Below are 18,220 nucleotides of genomic sequence, written 5' to 3'. Positions count from 1 at the left end.
TCACGGCCCACTTTACGTTTTGCCCCATAACTCTTGAACCGTAGATCGGAAAGCAAGCAAGGCTGCAGCAAGGCTGTGTTCGCTGAGTCTGTACCTAGTCAAGGCTTTCCTAAGTTTTGGGTTGTTTACCGTGCTCAGATATTCTGCCAATGTATATTCTCTTTTTAGTGCTAGGTAGCATTCCATTTTGCTTTGGTTTTGGGTTGTCTCTTTGCAGTATGTCAGGTAGCTTTCTTTTTGTTTTCTTATATCTGGTTTGGTCCAATCGGTTTTCCTATCAATGCTTGCAAGCCCTGCAGTCAACCATGTGGGCGTGTCAATTATTTTTATATCAACGACTTATTATGGCTGTCATGTTGCTCTTACAGCAAGATTGCAGAAGCAATCTGCAATCCGCGTCAGAATCGTGCCAAGACACCCTAAACCGTCAGAATTTCGCAGACATGAAGCCTGAAAACTGGCTCCCCCTAACGGTGACAAATTTAGGTGCCCCTGATGTACCGGTATATAGAGTCTGGAACTACACCTCCTGAATACTATATAGAGTCTGGAACTACACTTCCTGAATACTATATAGAGTCTGGAACTACACCTCCTGAATGCTATATAGAGTCTGGAACTACACCTCCTTAGAGTTTGGAACTACACTTCCTGAATACTATATAGAGTCTGGAACTACACTTCCTGAATAGAATACTATATAAAGTCTGGAACCACACCTCCTTAGAGTCTGGAACTACACCTCCTGAATACTATATAGAGTCTGGAACTACACCTCCTGAATACTATATATAGAGTCTGGAACTACACCTCCTTAGAGTCTGGAACTACACCTCCTGAATGCTATATAGAGTCTGGAACTACACCTCCTGAAATCCGAGAACGGAAGCTGTCATTTTTGTTGACTAAAATGCATTTTAAAAAGTACATTTTATTTTAGAATTTTCATTTCTGATAAGCCGCAAGCTATTTTATACTTTTTATACTTTATACTTTTATACTAAAAGGAAGCGAGTAGAAGAGGCGTCACATCCGCAGGCAACATTCTGGCTCGTGAGACTGGGTAGTTTGTAGCTGTAGCCGTTTAATACAGGACACATTTTTACTCATGACACCTGTATGCAGTTTCCTGTACTTCTACACCCTTTGTTCTATAGTAGGTTAATGTACAGCTGTACATCCTGTGCAACAACAACGCGTACACACACACACACACACACACACACACACACACACACACACACACACACACACACACACACACACACACACACACACACACACACACACACACACACACAACCATCACAACATCAGTCGCAGTTTATCGCGTCTGCTACGCATTATTTTATTGTGCTGCCATGCATGACTTGAGACTGTTCAGCACCAGGAAACTGAAGCTCATAAAGAGAAGGATACGTATGCCCCCCTCCTCCCCAAGACCTCAAAGGGTGTGTGTGCGTGCGCGCGTGCAGGTGTGTGTGAGAAAGATATTGCGTCTTTGTGAACAAGGCCTCCCTTCCTCTCTTTCCTTTACGCTGCCGCACTGATTGCTTCCATATTGCCGAAGGATTCAACGTTCAACATGAAATGAGAGAATGTTCATTATTAGTTTGGGTTCATTAGCTTCTTCCCATATGCTCACGCTGGCTCTAAATGAGCCAACTTCACATTCAATTACTTCTCTTTCCCATTTTATCATTCACTATTGAAAGTAGAAAGTAGTTTTGAGTCATATGTTGAAGAAAATAAGGATTTAAGAAGTCTAAGAGGGGGAAAAGTACCGGTATCTACAGTATACAGTACACCACGGGTCTAAGGGGTCTTCAAGGGACACCTAGGGGGTGCCACCAACAGGGGAGGCCACCAAATCCTTGTTTGACAGGAACCTTTTTTCTTTTACATTACCCACCTGAACCCAAGCATATCTCTATTCTGAGGGGAACATTAGCCGAAAATAGCAGATCTACAAGCTCACAAGTCGCGTTGTGAGCTTGTAGATCAGCTATTGTCAGCAAAGAGGTATGGTGTACAGAGAAAAAGGAGTGGACAAAGTACAGAGCAAAAGGTGATGTTTACTAAGTATTTAGGGTTTAAGTTTTGTTAAATGTTTAAAAATACACATTTAACATTAATACAATATTGGTAGTAGCTTCATCTTTCTCTCAGCTAAGGGGTCCTTGGCCTGAAAAACAACAACATTGAAGTCCCCTGCATTACAATATATAATAGAGTAAATAGTTTTGTAGCCAACATGCAGATACATTTTGTCCATTCTGCCTAAAAGTTGCAGGGCTCAGGATTGTGCTGTGTAGATACTGTAGCTATATTTAGACCTAGTTGTGTGACTCATTGCCCGCATCGTCTACATTTAGACTTTTAGCTGTTTGGATTCTGAAGGCTACTGTCCCAGTGGGAGCTAGCGGTTAGCATCGCCACTGAATGTATCCAACAGCACAGCGTAAAGCTTTAAGAAGAATGGTGGGCCCAAGCCACGGGCGCACATCCCCACCAAATAAATAACATATTCCTGGTTTTAAGTTTACTCTCCCACGCGATACGACTTCAGTCTGACCTTTTCCTCCACGTTTTCTGTATAGGGTCCGTCCATATGGATGGACACATGTAGCTGATAGAGTGATTTAATAAGGAAGTAGTTCTTGTAATTGAATTATACTATAGCCCATTGTCCCTGAAGCATCCATGTCTCTTGTCCCCTAAGCCTTGTTTTGGACAGACGGGGGGGACGGGGGGGCTCAACCTCCAATGGGGGGGGGGGATCCTGAGCCCTAAAGCGTTTCAGCTGCACTGTGCTGTCTGTGTGTGTGTGTGCGTGCGTGCCTGCCTGTGCACATGCATTCACAGTTGATGGTAAAGTGTCCATAAGGAGCGGTGGGACGACCTCTGAGGGGGTTCGGTCATTCTAGATGAGGTCACAGAGGTCACTCAGAGCATCATGGGACATTTTTTTTTACTTTCTCATCCCGAACCTCTCAGTCAGCTGAAGACACAACATCTGTTGTCATGGTAACACATCTGTTGTCACCATCATGGTTCTTTAGTTTGGTTTCAATTTCAGTTTAGTTTATAAAGTGGGTTTCTTAAATTGTATTCTTTCTTTTCGTGCTTAGTTTTAGTTTAGTCTTCATCATATTTAATGTAATTTCTGTTATATGAGGTAATTGTCACAGTCACTTTCAGATTAATCCCAAATGGGGACTTTTCTCCTCGACTTTGAGGTGCTGACAGCCAGCGTAAAACTGACAAAAAAAAAATCGGAACCTTCATAAGATAGATTTCATATCCAACCACAACAATAAATGTATTTGTGAATTAATTTTCTCCATTGACTTTAATTTAAAATGATAAACTTTCCCCAGATATGGAGATGGTATCATATATGTCTGACATCATAGACCACATGAAACTGACACAGTATGTCCATATATGGGCATTCCAAGATATGGGCTTAATATTGATGACATCAGGGATCTCCATAAGGACTGACAGATACAGAGATATTTGCAAGTGTGACTCGCCTCATGGCAACCACACTTGCAATTTCCAATTGCATCTTTTTAGTTCATTCATTGTTTTTTCACTTTTACGATTTTCTTTTCACATCTAGTTAACTTCATTTTGTACAACACACACACACACACACACACACACACACACACACACACACACACACACACACACACACACACACACACACACACACACACACATATGCACGCACGCACACACACACACACACACACACACACACACACACACACACACACACACACACACACACACACACACACACACACACACACACACACACACACACCTGGAGCTCATCCAGTGAATTAAGGGTTGGCATTCATTGTGTTCCACCAGACTGCTCTCCCCATGTCTCTGACCTTCAGACGTCACACAGATCTTTAATTATGCAGATAAAAACAGCTGCCATTGTTTCTTGTTCTCTGAAAGGTGTTTGGCAGCGACGTCGCTCTCAGGTTAGAGTCGCTCCAAGGTCCCTGGAAGGACCTGAAGTGACCCAACATCTCACTGCACTGAACATGAACATTCTCATCTTTCGTCTAGTAACTTCAATAATCTACTGTAGCTCCTGACCTGCAGTCAAGGTCAAGTATAAATACTCATGGAAACATCACAGGAGTGGGTCTAGTTTTACATCACTGCTCTAAGAGTCACTGCCTCTTAACAATCATAACAGAGAAATCAATAGGCTGGCTAAAGCCCAATTTATACTTTTCTGCCGGACGGTGTTGCTGACTGAAGATAGCCAACCTGACCATTGTAGATCGGCACACGACAAAGCATAAATTATCCTTTTGTCTGGTGGTCTCAAGACCCTAACAAATTAACTGAATATGCATTATTCATCTTATATGTTTTGCCCGGCAGATAACTACTTGGATCACTGCCAAGAGCTCGAGTTCGATGCATGGTTCTGTCCATGTGTGCGCGCGTATGTGCGTTCATATAAGTGTGTGTACATTATGTGTGTGAGTGAGATAATGTACTGTATACAGGCATGTGCACACATAGACATCAATAGACATGTCTGTAAAAAGGTGCCCTCACCAGACCATGAATGCAGATTTTACTATGGTGAAAGAAATGCAAATGCCCTCTTTCAATGCCATACCTGAAGGCAGCATTCAAGAGAACTGCCTTGTCCAAACTCTCCTGAACTTGAATGCAGCATCTTATGTTGAAAGAATTTCCCTCCCTGTGTAGAAATCAAGCATCGAAAATAGCCGACCTCCAAGCTCACAACGCGTCGCGCTGCTATTTTCGATATTTTCACCAAAAGGCCCTTTTAGAAATTGCAGCCCCTGCCTCGACATTCTCTCCACGTCCCTGACTGTATTAAGTGTATTATGTACATTGAAGTTAAGGAGGGTTCCCAGCAGTGAGAGAACAGGGACTTACGGTGATGGACAGCAGTTTGCCGTAGGTCAGGTGAGCAGGGATGTGGTCGTGTTTGGACCTGAGAGACTCTCTGTACCAGTGAGCCGCCTCCTCCAGCCTGTTCAGCCTCATATAGGCCTCTCCTGGAGGAGAGGAGAGGAGAGAGGGCAACGGTCAACGTTATATCCATTATATCTCCAAAAGCAAGAAGAAAACATACTTTAGATCAGTGTTTCTCAAACTGTTACATGTCAAGGTCTTCCCTTAACTCTGACAGTGTACAAATGGAACCATTTGGTTTCATTTGTATACTGTTAGAGTTACAGATTTGTATGGGTCAATTTAGACCTCTATAAAGGAACCCACAAAGTCCCTGGAATCCACTTTGAGAAACATTGCTTTAGATGGTGTTACGACCATTAAAAAAGCAACTGTGTAACTACTTTTAACCATTATTTAATAGGCCTACTTTGGCAATTCAAAAACAACGTGTCACTTTGTGCCACGCTATGAGCTTATAGACCTGCTATTTTTTTGAAAAATCTTGAACATCGTGCAAATCTTTGATTATATACATTTTTTTAAAGCGAATATTTTTAACTCTAATCTTCTTTGCTTCTGGAACAAAATACCAAGGACTTCCAACGTGAAAAAGACCATAAAAGGACTTATTTGGGATGTTCCTTTTAGGCAGGGTGTTTAACTGTACTTGTATTGTACTACATTTCTATTGTATTGACTATACTTGTACTGTTCTCCATTTTTGTCTAATAAAATAATCACTCAATCAATTAATCAATCAATCAATCAATCAATCAATCAATCAATCAATCATTCAAAAAGATGGGGGTCTGTGGCCAAATGCACATCATTTTGGGATCCTTGACATGAAAAGGTTTTGAGAACCACTAGCAGCGTATGTTTTTCAGAAAACAGTTTTTTAGAAGAAATCTTTGTAGAATCAGCCTCAGGTCTGGGTTAAAAAAGAATTGTATTCTTGGACTCGTGGAGGTGTACATGGGGATAAATGTGGGTTATGAGTTACAGTACAATACTTTAACACATGTAACTGGGCACAGGAATTGCTGACATTGGGGAATTCAAGCTCAAAGAAAATATCAGAAGAACAATGGAGTCGACGTTTGCATTTATATTCTTTTTCATCTTTTGGCACCAGTTTGACACTCAGAGGTTGACTGAAGCCAGTCTGGCTTTCAGTCAAATGATTGCATCGTTACAAGACAGTTTAATTAACCTTCCTCCAGAGAGTCTGCAGTAGATTGTGTGAAGGTCATGGTGTGACACCGATAAGCATCAATCTGTTCCATTTCCTAACAGGTGCAAGGCTGATAAAACGGCCTGAACTCTGTTGACTCTTACTCATCATCAGTGGTGGAAAGAGTACTCACATTTTTTACTTAATTAAAAGTATCAATACTGCAATGTAGAAATACTCTGTTACAAGTAAAAGTCCAGAATGTCCTAACACAACTATTGTCGGGTATATAATTAATTAATTCAGTAGATTCTGCCAGGGTTCTTCAGTATTTTTACCTTATTTCCGATGCTCCTTGAATACACCAATTGTAATCTGATTACTTCCGCTCGGTCCATTTTCCTTCACAGCAATCCATTGCAGTAAACTGAGGTTTTCATTTCTGGATGACTACGTCTCCCGAAGGATTATGGGAATTTGAGTTTTTGCATCAGTGCCACAGGCCACAGACCGCACACTACGGTTTACAATAGGAAACGCTATATCCCGACTTAAGTCGAGAAAAGCACGGATTTGAAATATTGACTTCAGTCGGGAACGGCACTTATATGCTACTTAAAGTTAATTGTCACTTTACTGTAATCTGGGGACCGCCGAAAATCCTGAGAACCACTGCGATAGACCCCAGTGGTAAAGAAGGTCTATCAGCCACTGATAGGCCTACATGCTCACAGCTTGTAGATCGGCTATTACATTTGATAGAGAGTGAAAAAGGACTGTATCAAGTACGTATTTTATAAGTACCTTTTACCAATTATAGAGGGTTGAAGTGGTACCGAATATGCAGCTCGGCAAATAAAAGGTGAATTGATCCCAGTGCATGACGGAGGACGATATCACAATACCGGTAAATATAATCTCCACGATACGATTATCATAAGTGTTTTTCATCACGATAAACGATAATATCGCTTATCGTCCCATCCCTAGGTCTGATGACATCACTTGTAACAAAGTGTCCCACAGACATCGTGTATCCCCCCTCCCCCCCGCTTCATCCACCTGGCTAAACACAAACAATACAGTCCCCTTTCTTTCCCAATGTGCTCAGGCTACCCAGAGGAATGTTGCAGGCTTTAAGCCCGCCGTAATGTCAACTATGCAATCACCATGTGCTTCCAGTGATGTAGTTAGTAATACAATAACACAACGAGGGATGTGATTTATTACAGGGATTAGTTTCGCTTCTCTTGGAGAGATGTAGAGATAGATCCACACTCACATTGTTTAAGAGTTATGGTGTTGGAATACAAACAGGTGGCTCTAGTACAGTACATAAACGTACAAGAATGTCTATTTCGATCAGAGTTTCATTCTAATCTTTACCTCCAGTATACATACATACTAGTGTAGACAGTAAAGGAATTATGGACTAAATGACAGACCATATCGGACCTAATCGTGCTTAAAAATAAGTCTTCTCAGATTGGTGTCCCAGAGATCAAATAGGGGTCAATGGCCTATCAATGCATATCAAATTAAAAAGGTTGATACTAATTGGACTAGACCAGGGGTCTTCAACAGGGTGTCCGGGACCCCTAGGGGGTCCTCAGAGTTACTACATTCATTCAGAACTAGAACTAAAGCACATAGAAAGTATAGATCACAGAATGTATAGATCTAGAACACATAGAATACAAATTCACTGCTTCACTTCGAACCGAGGTTTGATTTTTAATGACAATTTTGGGGGCTTTTCTGCCTCCATTTATAGTTGTTGTAAAGAATAAAAAAATAAGTTGTCAAACTCGTCTCATGGCAAAGAATGAGTTATGGAATAAAAATTATGTAATATTAGAGGTTCAGGCCGCTAAAAGGGTGTAATTAATACACAATTATTTTTAAAAAGCAGGAAGTAGCAACAGTAGCAACTTACCACGATACGACATAGAGTAGAACAACACAGATATAGCCTACATGATGCACATATTGGGTAGCCTAAGGGTCGATTCATACTCCACTTTTAGTGCCGAATTTATTTCGGTTCGGCTCTGTTTAAACTATGATATGGCGTCATTCGGAGCCTAACCCTTACCTTAAACTTTTAGTATTTTTTATGTGCAACGTATTTGTATTTAAGTTCATAAAGTTAATAACTAAATGCATTTGAAATTAAATCAGAATGTTACATTTCAGGATTCCAATAAAAAAAAAATATGAAAAATAATTCAAGATTCCAATTCAAAAGAAGCACAAATAGCAGATCTACAAGCTCAAAACGCGTCGCGCTGCGACGCATTTTTGTAGATCGGCTATTTTTGCTTCTTTTGTATGAGATACTAGAATGACAAAGTAGGACCTGGCAATATGCAATGTGGCCCTCTGGAGTGAAGGTAGAAATATAGTGGCCCTCGCCATCATCAAAGTTGCCCACCCCTGGTTTAGACAGAGCCGAACCAAAATAAATCAGGCTCTAAAAGTGGAGCATGAATCGACCCTAACAAAGTACACCAACACTCACCTCCTGTCGTCCCTGTTCATGCAGCAGCTTCCCCAGGTTGTACAGGCAGCTGGTGACGGAGCTCTTGTGGGCGTGTGGGTCTTTGAGGTTCTCGTCCGGGATCTCGGCGCAGGTCAGGAAGGTGCGCTTGGCCTCCTCCTGGCTGCCCTCGTTCATCAGAATAATGCCTGTGTTCAGGTAGGCCGCTGTGCAAGAGGACGCGTACAGAGGGATGAGGAGGACATTAGAGAGGAAGTCCAAGAGAAGATAAGTGCAGAGAAGAGGAAAGAACGCATCAAAGCAGTGGATTAAGGAGAGAAAACAGTTGTAAAGGTGCACTGTCTAGGACAGTGCTTCCCAAACAGTGGGACCCTTTTGTGGGTCATGGACAATTTTTTATGGGTCACAAGTACAAATATTTTTTTGTTTCCTAACAATTTTCAGAAACAAGACATTCCATTTTTAAGAAGTAGTACAAATAGCAGATCTACACGCTCACAACGATCTACAAGCGATGCGACCCATTGTGCGCTTGTAGATCTGCTATTTTCACTAGTTTCAAATTTCTCTTTTGGGTCCCGAGGTAAAAAGTTTGGGAACCACGTACAGGTTTAGGGAGACCATGAAAATAATGATAACTTCCGTCCATCCTCTCCTTTTGAGCCTGACAGACTGAACGATTCTCAGCCCAGATATGAGAGATTCTCACTCTCTCAGCCCAGATATGTGTAATAATGGAGAGGGATAACGACTCATGGCTTCACTGTGGAGATGAAATGACCCAGCTGGGAAAGTGTTCCATAATACAATACATGAGAAGTACAGAATGTTTATACTATCCTCTTTGTACAAGGCAATTCAAGCATAATAATTCATATTTAGTAGCCTTCATAGTTTCTATCTTCTATCTTTGCCTTGATGTACTTTCTGCGTATATATTTCTTAAAGGGATGGTGTTCACCCCAAAAGAATAACTTTTTTTCTATCGATTAATCACCTCATGGAGACTTGAATTCATGGGTATATTTTAGTTTTTGTCGCATAAGTCAATAATTTAATGACCAGCAGTGGTTCCTTATGGAGACACAAAGAGTCTCCTCAAATTATTGGCTTAGGAATGCGACAAAAAACGAATTAATATCCATGAATTCAAGTCTGCATGGGGTGAGTAATCGATAGCAAAAAAGTCATTTTGGGAGTGAACTATCCCTGTAATGCTGTCCAGTGTAATCCACCAACCTCAAAGAGAAACATTCCTTGTATGTGCAAACATACAATACAAATAATTTCCGATTCTGATCCAATAATGGACCCCGAACAAACGTAAGTAAAACATAGAATTTTGTTGCAAGCTGCTCCTCATCATATTAGGACCACTTCCTTTGCGTAATACATATTAAACACTGTATGTTATTAATTATACAAGTCTCTTAACTTAAGTCTACTTACATGCTAGAGTCGGCCGACTCCCAATGGCCAGTTTATAATAATGCAGCACCTCAGAATGTCGTTGGCTCTCCTGGAGCAGCAAGCCCCTAGGGAACAGAGAGATGCAACGGTTGACTCTTTTAATCCTCTAGAAACAGAGATGCAATAGTTGACCCTTTTACTGCTTTAGAACAAGGGTCTTCAACAGGGGGTCTGGGACCCCTAGGGGTTCCTTGGAGTTACTACAGGGGGTCCGCAGAATCTTTGTGTGATGGGAAACGTTAGCCGAAAATAGCAGCTAAGCTCAAGCTTGTAGGGGAGGGGGCACATCAGTCTGACGTCTCATTACTCCGACTACATGGCTATGCGCGTGTTAGGGTTAGGTTTAGATAGGTTTAGTAATGGGGGAGTCGGACGAACTTAACGTCTCAGTTATGCGAGTCGGAACAATAACACGCACCCGCTTGTAGGGGAGTTGGGTTAGAGGGGAAAAGAGCAGACCGAGTACAGAGCCAACGGCCAAGTTGACTAAGTATTGAGTAATTGAGGGTTTAAAAGGTTAACCTTCAAAAGTCTGTGAAGCTATCTATGAAATCTATGAGAAGAAAGTGCAGCTGTTTCCATTTGAAAACACATTAAACCTGGACCGGTCATTTAACAAACTATAAATGATGGTTAATGGAGTTACAGAGACACGGTAATATATGGGGATTCATTTGAGAAATACCAGTAAGACTCCCTAATCGGGAGATAAGCAACCGCCAGGTCAGCAACCTCATGGTGGCGCTAGAAGCGGTGGGGCCGAGTTACGGCCTTTTTAGCGGGCTGCAGTGTCGGGGGTTCACCGCTAGGTGGTGCTCTATGCACGGCTGTCTCCACGCCGCCGAGGTTGGCGCGACCACTTTTGCATCCGTTCTGGTGCACCAGGAGTCGGTGGTCCCTGGGAATTCCCTGTGAGCAGCCCCTTTGGGGTGGTCATTTGGTAATTTTTGCACTTTTTGGCGATGGCGCCAGGGGGTCCCCAGGGGTCCCTGGAGCCCCGGGGGTCCCTGGAGGTGGTCCCCGAGCGTGTGCCACTCGCAAGTAGTGTGTGTACAAAGTTTGGCATGGATTGGGGCAACTGTGGCGGAGATATGAGTTGGGGAAAAGTGTGACGTGACGGACAGACAGGCGGTGGAGGTTTTGATAGTAAGTGATGTTGAACCAAAGCCTGTCGTCTGACCTCTGTATTCTTGATGTACCAACCATCCATCCTGTTTCCAAACAGCTTCTCTGTTTTCAACAACACTACAAACATTCCAGAAAAATACAATCATTTGGTCTCCCTCACAGTCTATCCTCCCAGCAGTCTGATATGGCCGTAACAAGACAGGCTAGAACAACGCTGTTGGCACAGCCAGAGACATGGGTCTGTAATAAGGGTTCGTCACCTTTGACAACGTGGGTTAATGTGGGAATTAGAAGTGGCTTCAGGTTCTCCCTCAGGTACAGCGATCACAATTAATCAAATCACTGGCAGGGGGATCAGATCTAAGGCCACGAGGGACAAAGGAAGCCACAGCGTTCCGTCCTGTTTCATGACTTGTTGCTGACTGTTGCAAAGGGGTTTTTCCTCACGTTATTATGTCAGATCATGTTTGCGTTTCGCTGCCATGAAATGTCCCCTCTTTCTTTCTTTCTTTCTTTCTTTCTTTCTTGCTTTGAGGTGGATGGTAGTCCTCTGAGGAAGACTAAACGTCGAAACGTCAGTCACCCTGTCGCTCTACAATAAATGAACGTGCAGACCAGTTGAGTGCTCCATCTTTTTTATCTGGGTAGTCATTTTTGAAGTGCCCAGGTAATATGTCTGTTTGAAAAATAATCTATAATCTGTACATTGAAACTATACACACTATAGCAGGGGTCTTCTACGTTTTCAGGCCAAGGACCCCTTGGTTGAGAGAGAGATGAAGCAGGGATCCCCACTACCTTATCATAGATTTCATATAGTTTCATCGTTTGACAGCACGATCATCAGTGTATTTTGGATTCATGTCAGTTTGTGTTTTCAGATATTTAACCACTTGAGCCGTCATTACCTAATAAACTCAACCTTTTACTCTGTACTTAGTCTGCTCTTTTCCCCCTCTACACCAAAAAAGCCGATCTACAAGCTCACAACGCCTCGCGCTGCGAGGCGTTCTAACCCTAACCCACACAAAGATTTGGAGGACCCCCTGTAGTGACTCTGAGGACCCCCTGTTGAAGACCCCTGCACTCTAGGATTCCAGGTCTAGAAATGAACCCGGCATCTGTCTACATAACATGCTATTACATTTCAGCCTTTGCATAAGCCTGCAAGGTCGTCAAGGCTAGGGCAAGTGGTAAAGTAAGTGCTACGGGATAGGGTCTGAGGAGGTGAGTCTTCAGATTACGGCAGCAGTTTGGGAGTGAGTCTGCAGTTCTAACTTCAAAGGGGAGTTCATTCCACAGTTTGGGAGCCAGAAGGGTGAAGAGTCTGTAGCCGGGGATCCAGTCACCAAAATGGGAGAGGACCTGTGATGTTCTGCCGCACTTTTTATTTCTGTTTTATCTATTATTTTGGTCATTAAGGTCCATAGAATCAGAGGCCTGCTCTGCCGGAAACATTGCGAAAAAAAGTTATGGCCATTTGTATATTCCCTGTCCCATTGACTCCACTAGAAATATTAAAAAAAAAGCAAAACAATCTGCTTTAAGTAGCATGTGAGGGGTCAAACTAGGGGTTCTTCATCATTCTGAATCCATTCCTTGGGCAAAATTTTGGCCACCCAAAACTGTGAAAAGTGGGAAAAAAGTGATGACTCATCACTTTTCACAGTTTTTGGGGGCCAATATTTTGCCCAAGGAATGTTTTTCATGCAAAGCAAATGCTTGCAATGGATTCAGAATGATGAAGAACCCCTAGTTTGACCCCTCACATGCTACTTAAAGCAGATTTCTTATCTTTTTTATGTATTTCTAGTGGAGTCAATGGGACAGTGAATATACAAATGGCCATAACTTTTCTTTTCGCAATGTTTCTGTGGACCTTAATGACCAAACTAATAGATAAAAAGAAATAAAAAGTGCAGTAGAACATCACAGGTTCAACCCTATTCCTTGAGCTTTTGGGCATGTGGATCCCCGACTACTGGGACGTGTGGAGCGTTGTCCTGGATGTTTCATTGAAGGTTCTGACCTGAGCATCGTAATCCTGAGCATTTTGTGCAAGGGAACACTCAACACACAGTGTTTCTTCTTTGCTCCAGAACACCTCTCTGTTTATTTTACTTTGACAGTCAATCCATTCAGACAGACTGAGGTCAGAGCTGGACCAGAACAGAGGTTTTTAATATAAACATCTGCTCCCTTTGAGCTCCTGAGACAACAAGTTGAGAAAGGGAGACTTATCAGTCTTTGACTTTGTGATATCATTGCGTCAGTGTGGAAATGTGGGATTTCATTTAAGTCCACAGTGGGTAAAGATTTAAGACCAGTCATATTTAGCTCTCAGCTGTTATTCAAGAACAAAAACCTCATGAACGAGGAAAGCAATTGTTGGAATGTTTTTGGAAGCTGCCTGGGGCTTTATGTGTTCCAGTACTGTACGCTATGTAACTTTAACACTTTTAATTTGTTACGAAATATAATAACCAAAGAAGTCCTTCCCTCTTCAATGTGTCTCCATTATTTTATTGCTTTGTAAAAGGCTTAAATATAAGAGAGAGAAAAAAATACTACTACACTTGTGCAAGGATTGGAAAAAAGGTGGTTAGCACATAATCCTTATAATGTGAATCCACTCTTATCTAGTGTCATTATATCCATAACTTAGTCTTCGCTTAGATCAATATAAATCTAAATTGTTTATTTGAACAAGTTTGTGCCAAGCTGGTTCATGAAGTCTTATCAAATAAACATTGTTTATACAACATCTAGTTCCAATCCCACATTGTGATTGGCTAAGAGAAGCATGCAAGCCGTGCCAATAACCACAATACACCAACGGGTAAAATCACTGTTTGTGGCCCAGTCCAGCTGGCATTAAGTTGCCTATAGCAACGGTAAACAATGGGGAACTGTATTGGATTGCGTTGGGGTGAAAGCAATGCCATGTAGTGAAATTGAATACTACTAACCCGTATAAAAAAAGATATTTAACGACAGTTGTGTAACAACAGTTACTGTTGTATAAAAGCAATAAAACACTCAAACTTGTAATTAAAAAAAAATATATATAACACTTTTTTAAGGCCTGCTGATGTGCATGTATGCCACACATGAGTAAATGTGTGGTTTTCAATACAAACAAACTTAAATACCGTATTTAACTACACTAATATAGAGGGGGAAAAATACATCTTTAGTGGAGAAACATTCAGATGTTTTAGAATCAGCATGCATTAAACATATTCCATTTCACTGTGGCACCCTGAACTCTTGAGGTGAAATTTGAAGTGGATGAGGGGTTTTCACATCCATTTTCTTTCGGGGAAAACGTTGGCCAAAAATAACAGATCTACGAGCTCAGCTTGCGGCTCATTGTGAGCTTGTAGATCATCGTTGACCTGTTGACCCGTAGACCTCCAAATACAGGACAGGAGGAATAATGGCCAGTGGTGGATAGTAACTAAGTACTTAGTCAAGTACTTTGATTAAGTGCAATTTTGAGGTATTTTTTACTTTTCTGGAGTATTTCCAAGCTGTTATACTAGGAGTTTGGAACGAACTCCCTAAATGCGTCAGAGACGCCCCCTCACTTCCCTCCTTCAAAACCGCTCTGAAAACTCACCTATTCAAAACTGCCTTCCCCAGCTGACCTCGGACCATACTTTTGTTTTATTGTTTTCTACTGTATCTTCTTATCTTATCCTAGTTTTTTTTCCTAATAAAGTTGTTGTTTTTATCTGCCGTACACACACGCACACACACACAAACTAAGTACTGAGTACTAAGAAAAGCGCTATATAAATCACAGCTATTATTATTATTACTACTTCTACACTACATCTCAGAGACAAGTACTGTACTTTAACTTTAATTTGACATTTACGGTAGTTAATTAGATTTTGATTATTATTACAAAATATACTTCAGCCCTATACTTTGGCTATTTGAAAATAACTGATCTACAAGCTCACAACACATCGCTTTGTGATGCACTTGGAGCTTGTAGATCTGTTCAAAGGATTTATACATTTTAAAACTTGCGGAATCGGGCATTCTGTGCCCCTAGTCACAACACTTAATTTCTGCAACAAAGACTTTTTTTTTATAATGGAGCCTGGCCAACAGAATGTGTAAGCATTTTTTATTTTATTTAGTATTGTTCTTTTCTCAGCACCTGCCTTAGTTTTTTGGATGTGCTTGTCCTTCTTCATTTTCATTGTTTGATCATTGATATTCCAGGGATAAGAACGAACCAATAAGGGTGACCTTTCTCTCAGGATGTATTTATCATAATACATGTGACAGAACAGTGTATTTATCATAATACATGTGACAGAACAGTGTATTTATCATAATACATGACAGAACAGTGTATTTATCAGAATACATGTGACAGAAAGTCCAGATGTTGTAAAAGCTGAGAGATGTTGTCTCTCACTTCCTACTGACTTCCCTTCCACTCACCAGTCAGCATGAACTCCATCTGAACTCTGTGTGCGTGCGTGCGTGCGTGCGTGCGTGCGTGCGTGCGTGCGTGCACGCGACATACATTTTGATGCATGTCTGTGTGCAAAGAGTCTCTTTAATCAGTCTTTCCAGATGCTCACTACTGTTAATAATCTCACTCATAAACCCCATTATATCTACAGTATAACTTATTTTTAATCCTCCAACAAGGGGCAATTATTCATTATAATTCTTTCTGAATATATTGAACTCACTCTAAGTACTGTTAACAGATACATCATACTTATAAACTGTAATATGAGCTGACTGCCTTATTTGAACAACATTTTGCACATCAGGGATGTCCACATGAAGTTTTAAAAGTAAACTGTAATGTGTGTCCTTCACCCAGTTTGTAAGAATGGGTATATTTTTTTAAATAATGAATATTGTTATTGCAACCGTCAGGTCGCAGTTACTATCAAAACCTCCACCGGCTGTCAGTCTGTCAGTCAGTATGTCAGTCACACGTCACATGTCACTCTTTTGCCCTTCTCATATCTCCGCCACCGTTGCCCCGATCCATGCCAAACTTTGCACACGCATTCCCTGGCTGCCAAACCACAACCTCTAACCCTAACCCCTCATTTCTCACATGGCCCTCTTCTAGCGCCACCATGAGGCAGATTCTTGCAAAACACATTTTTGGACACTGCTCCTACAGATTTTGGCCTAAAATCATGCAAAGCGGTACGCAGTATCTCGAAAGTCATGTCATCAACATGGACAGACCAATTTGTGTATACATGCGACCTGACAGTCACTTATCTCCCGATTAAGGAGTCTTACTGGTTATATTATATTACCGAACAGCGAAGCAGGAGCTGGATCTCACTGCTCTATAGGGTGATTCCAAATCGATTAGCTGCACAACAAATGCCCTTTAAAACTTTGGACAATGCAGTGTCTGTAGAAAATGGTCCTAATTTGAATTGATGCATCACTGTTGGCATGCCAAGATGTGATGAGGTACACAGTGAAGAATGAGGAACTGGCTCCTCTCTCTTAATGTGTTGTGGATTCTAGCGCTGACTTGGCACATTGGTCCTCTGCTCATCAAGACCAGCACTATGCCAGCCATTGAACGTGCTGACATTGGTGAAGCGACCTAATTATACCCAACAGCTCTCTACATGAAAGGCCTGCTACTGCTGTGCACAGAGAGACCTGCAATGAGACGGGTCACAGGTTCAAATCCCACCCCTCCTCCACACGTCCCAGAGGACACATGATCAAACTAAGGGACCCGGTGCTGCTCAGCAGACGTTTTAAAGTGCTTCCTGTCTGGCATCAGCAGCGTAATTAAATAACACCACTGTGTCTCTCGGAGGGAGAATTGATGAAATGCGACTTTTCCCTGACGATCTAGACGTGATGCATTAGGGCCTGCTGCCATCTGCTCAACAACCCTGTTTTATCTACGTATTTAGGGGCGGCGGTGGCTAGGAGGAAGAGCAGCCAAAACCCTGTTTTGTGGTTTTATTTTGGTATAGAAGTATGTTACTGTACATTGTTGCATGATAAAGTACCCCAAGACAAAAATCCACTCGTTCTAGACAATTTGCCCTCCTGGCCCCCATACTGTGGAATAAACTCCCTGTCGCACTTAGAACTACAGACTCACTCCCTAGCTTCCGCCGTGGACTGAAGACTCACCTACTTCAGACTCCACCTAAACCCATAGCACTACTGTAACACTCCCCCTTCCCTCAATGACCATACATGAAGCTAGATAGCATTTTTAGGTTTTAGAAGTTTTTTACTGATTAGGTGCGTGGTCTACCTATGTTATTGTTTTTTCTAGATTGATATTCCTATGCATTTGTTATATTGTTGTTAATGTACTGACATAATTTTATTATCTTGCTTATTATAGTGATGCGAGTGTATTACCTGCTTATTGTAAATCGCTTTGGATTAAAAGCGTCTGCTAAATGCCTAAACTGTAAACTGTAAACTGTAAAGTACTAGAAGTTTGAGGCCCGCTAGAGTTCAGGCCGCTGCGCGGCCTTCACCGCCATGTTGCGGCAGTGTGGTGTGTAATGGCCAAATATGGGTAATTCTTTTTTTTGAGAAAAAAAAGTTTTTTGAGAAAAAAAAAAGTTGTTTTGAGAAAAAAAAGATTTTTTGAAAAAAAAAAAGTTTTTTGAAAAAAAATAAGGTTTTTTGAAAAAAAAAGTAAAAAAAAAAAAAAAAAAGTTTTTTGAAAAAAAACATTTTTGAAAAACACACACACACACACACACACACACACACACACACACACACACACACACACACCCCTCTGTTGTAATTCGATACTCTACTCTGCTCAGCTCCTCTCCCCCCTCCCTCCTCCTCCCTCCCTCTGTAACTTGATACCCTGATGATCATTTTGAGGTTTCAGCACTGGCCAGAATGTTCAGAATACTATGTCAGGACTGGCTGCTCTGCGTGAGGCGAGATGTTGTTAAATTGAAATAAATGCGGTT

General features: G+C 41.6%; 1 pseudogene across 1 annotated transcript in view; it reads right to left on the bottom strand.

Annotated features, from left to right (window-relative positions):
* The window catches only part of LOC308308881 (protein O-mannosyl-transferase TMTC2-like), a 62,629-nt pseudogene that overhangs the window by 9,793 nt on the left and 34,616 nt on the right, over positions 1–18,220 (bottom strand). Inside the window, exons 3-6 of the transcript in view lie at positions 10,095–10,221; positions 8,657–8,851; positions 4,951–5,124; positions 2,854–2,923 (exon numbers count right to left, since the gene is read on the bottom strand). The product of the transcript in view is annotated as a protein O-mannosyl-transferase TMTC2-like (transcript). The remainder of the gene's footprint in view (positions 1–2,853; positions 2,924–4,950; positions 5,125–8,656; positions 8,852–10,094; positions 10,222–18,220) is intronic.

Source organism: Nannobrachium achirus, assembly GCF_963921795.1.
Source record: "Nannobrachium achirus genome assembly, chromosome: 23".
NCBI lineage: Eukaryota > Metazoa > Chordata > Actinopteri > Myctophiformes > Myctophidae > Nannobrachium > Nannobrachium achirus.
This window is presented reverse-complemented; position numbering and strand designations above follow the sequence as displayed.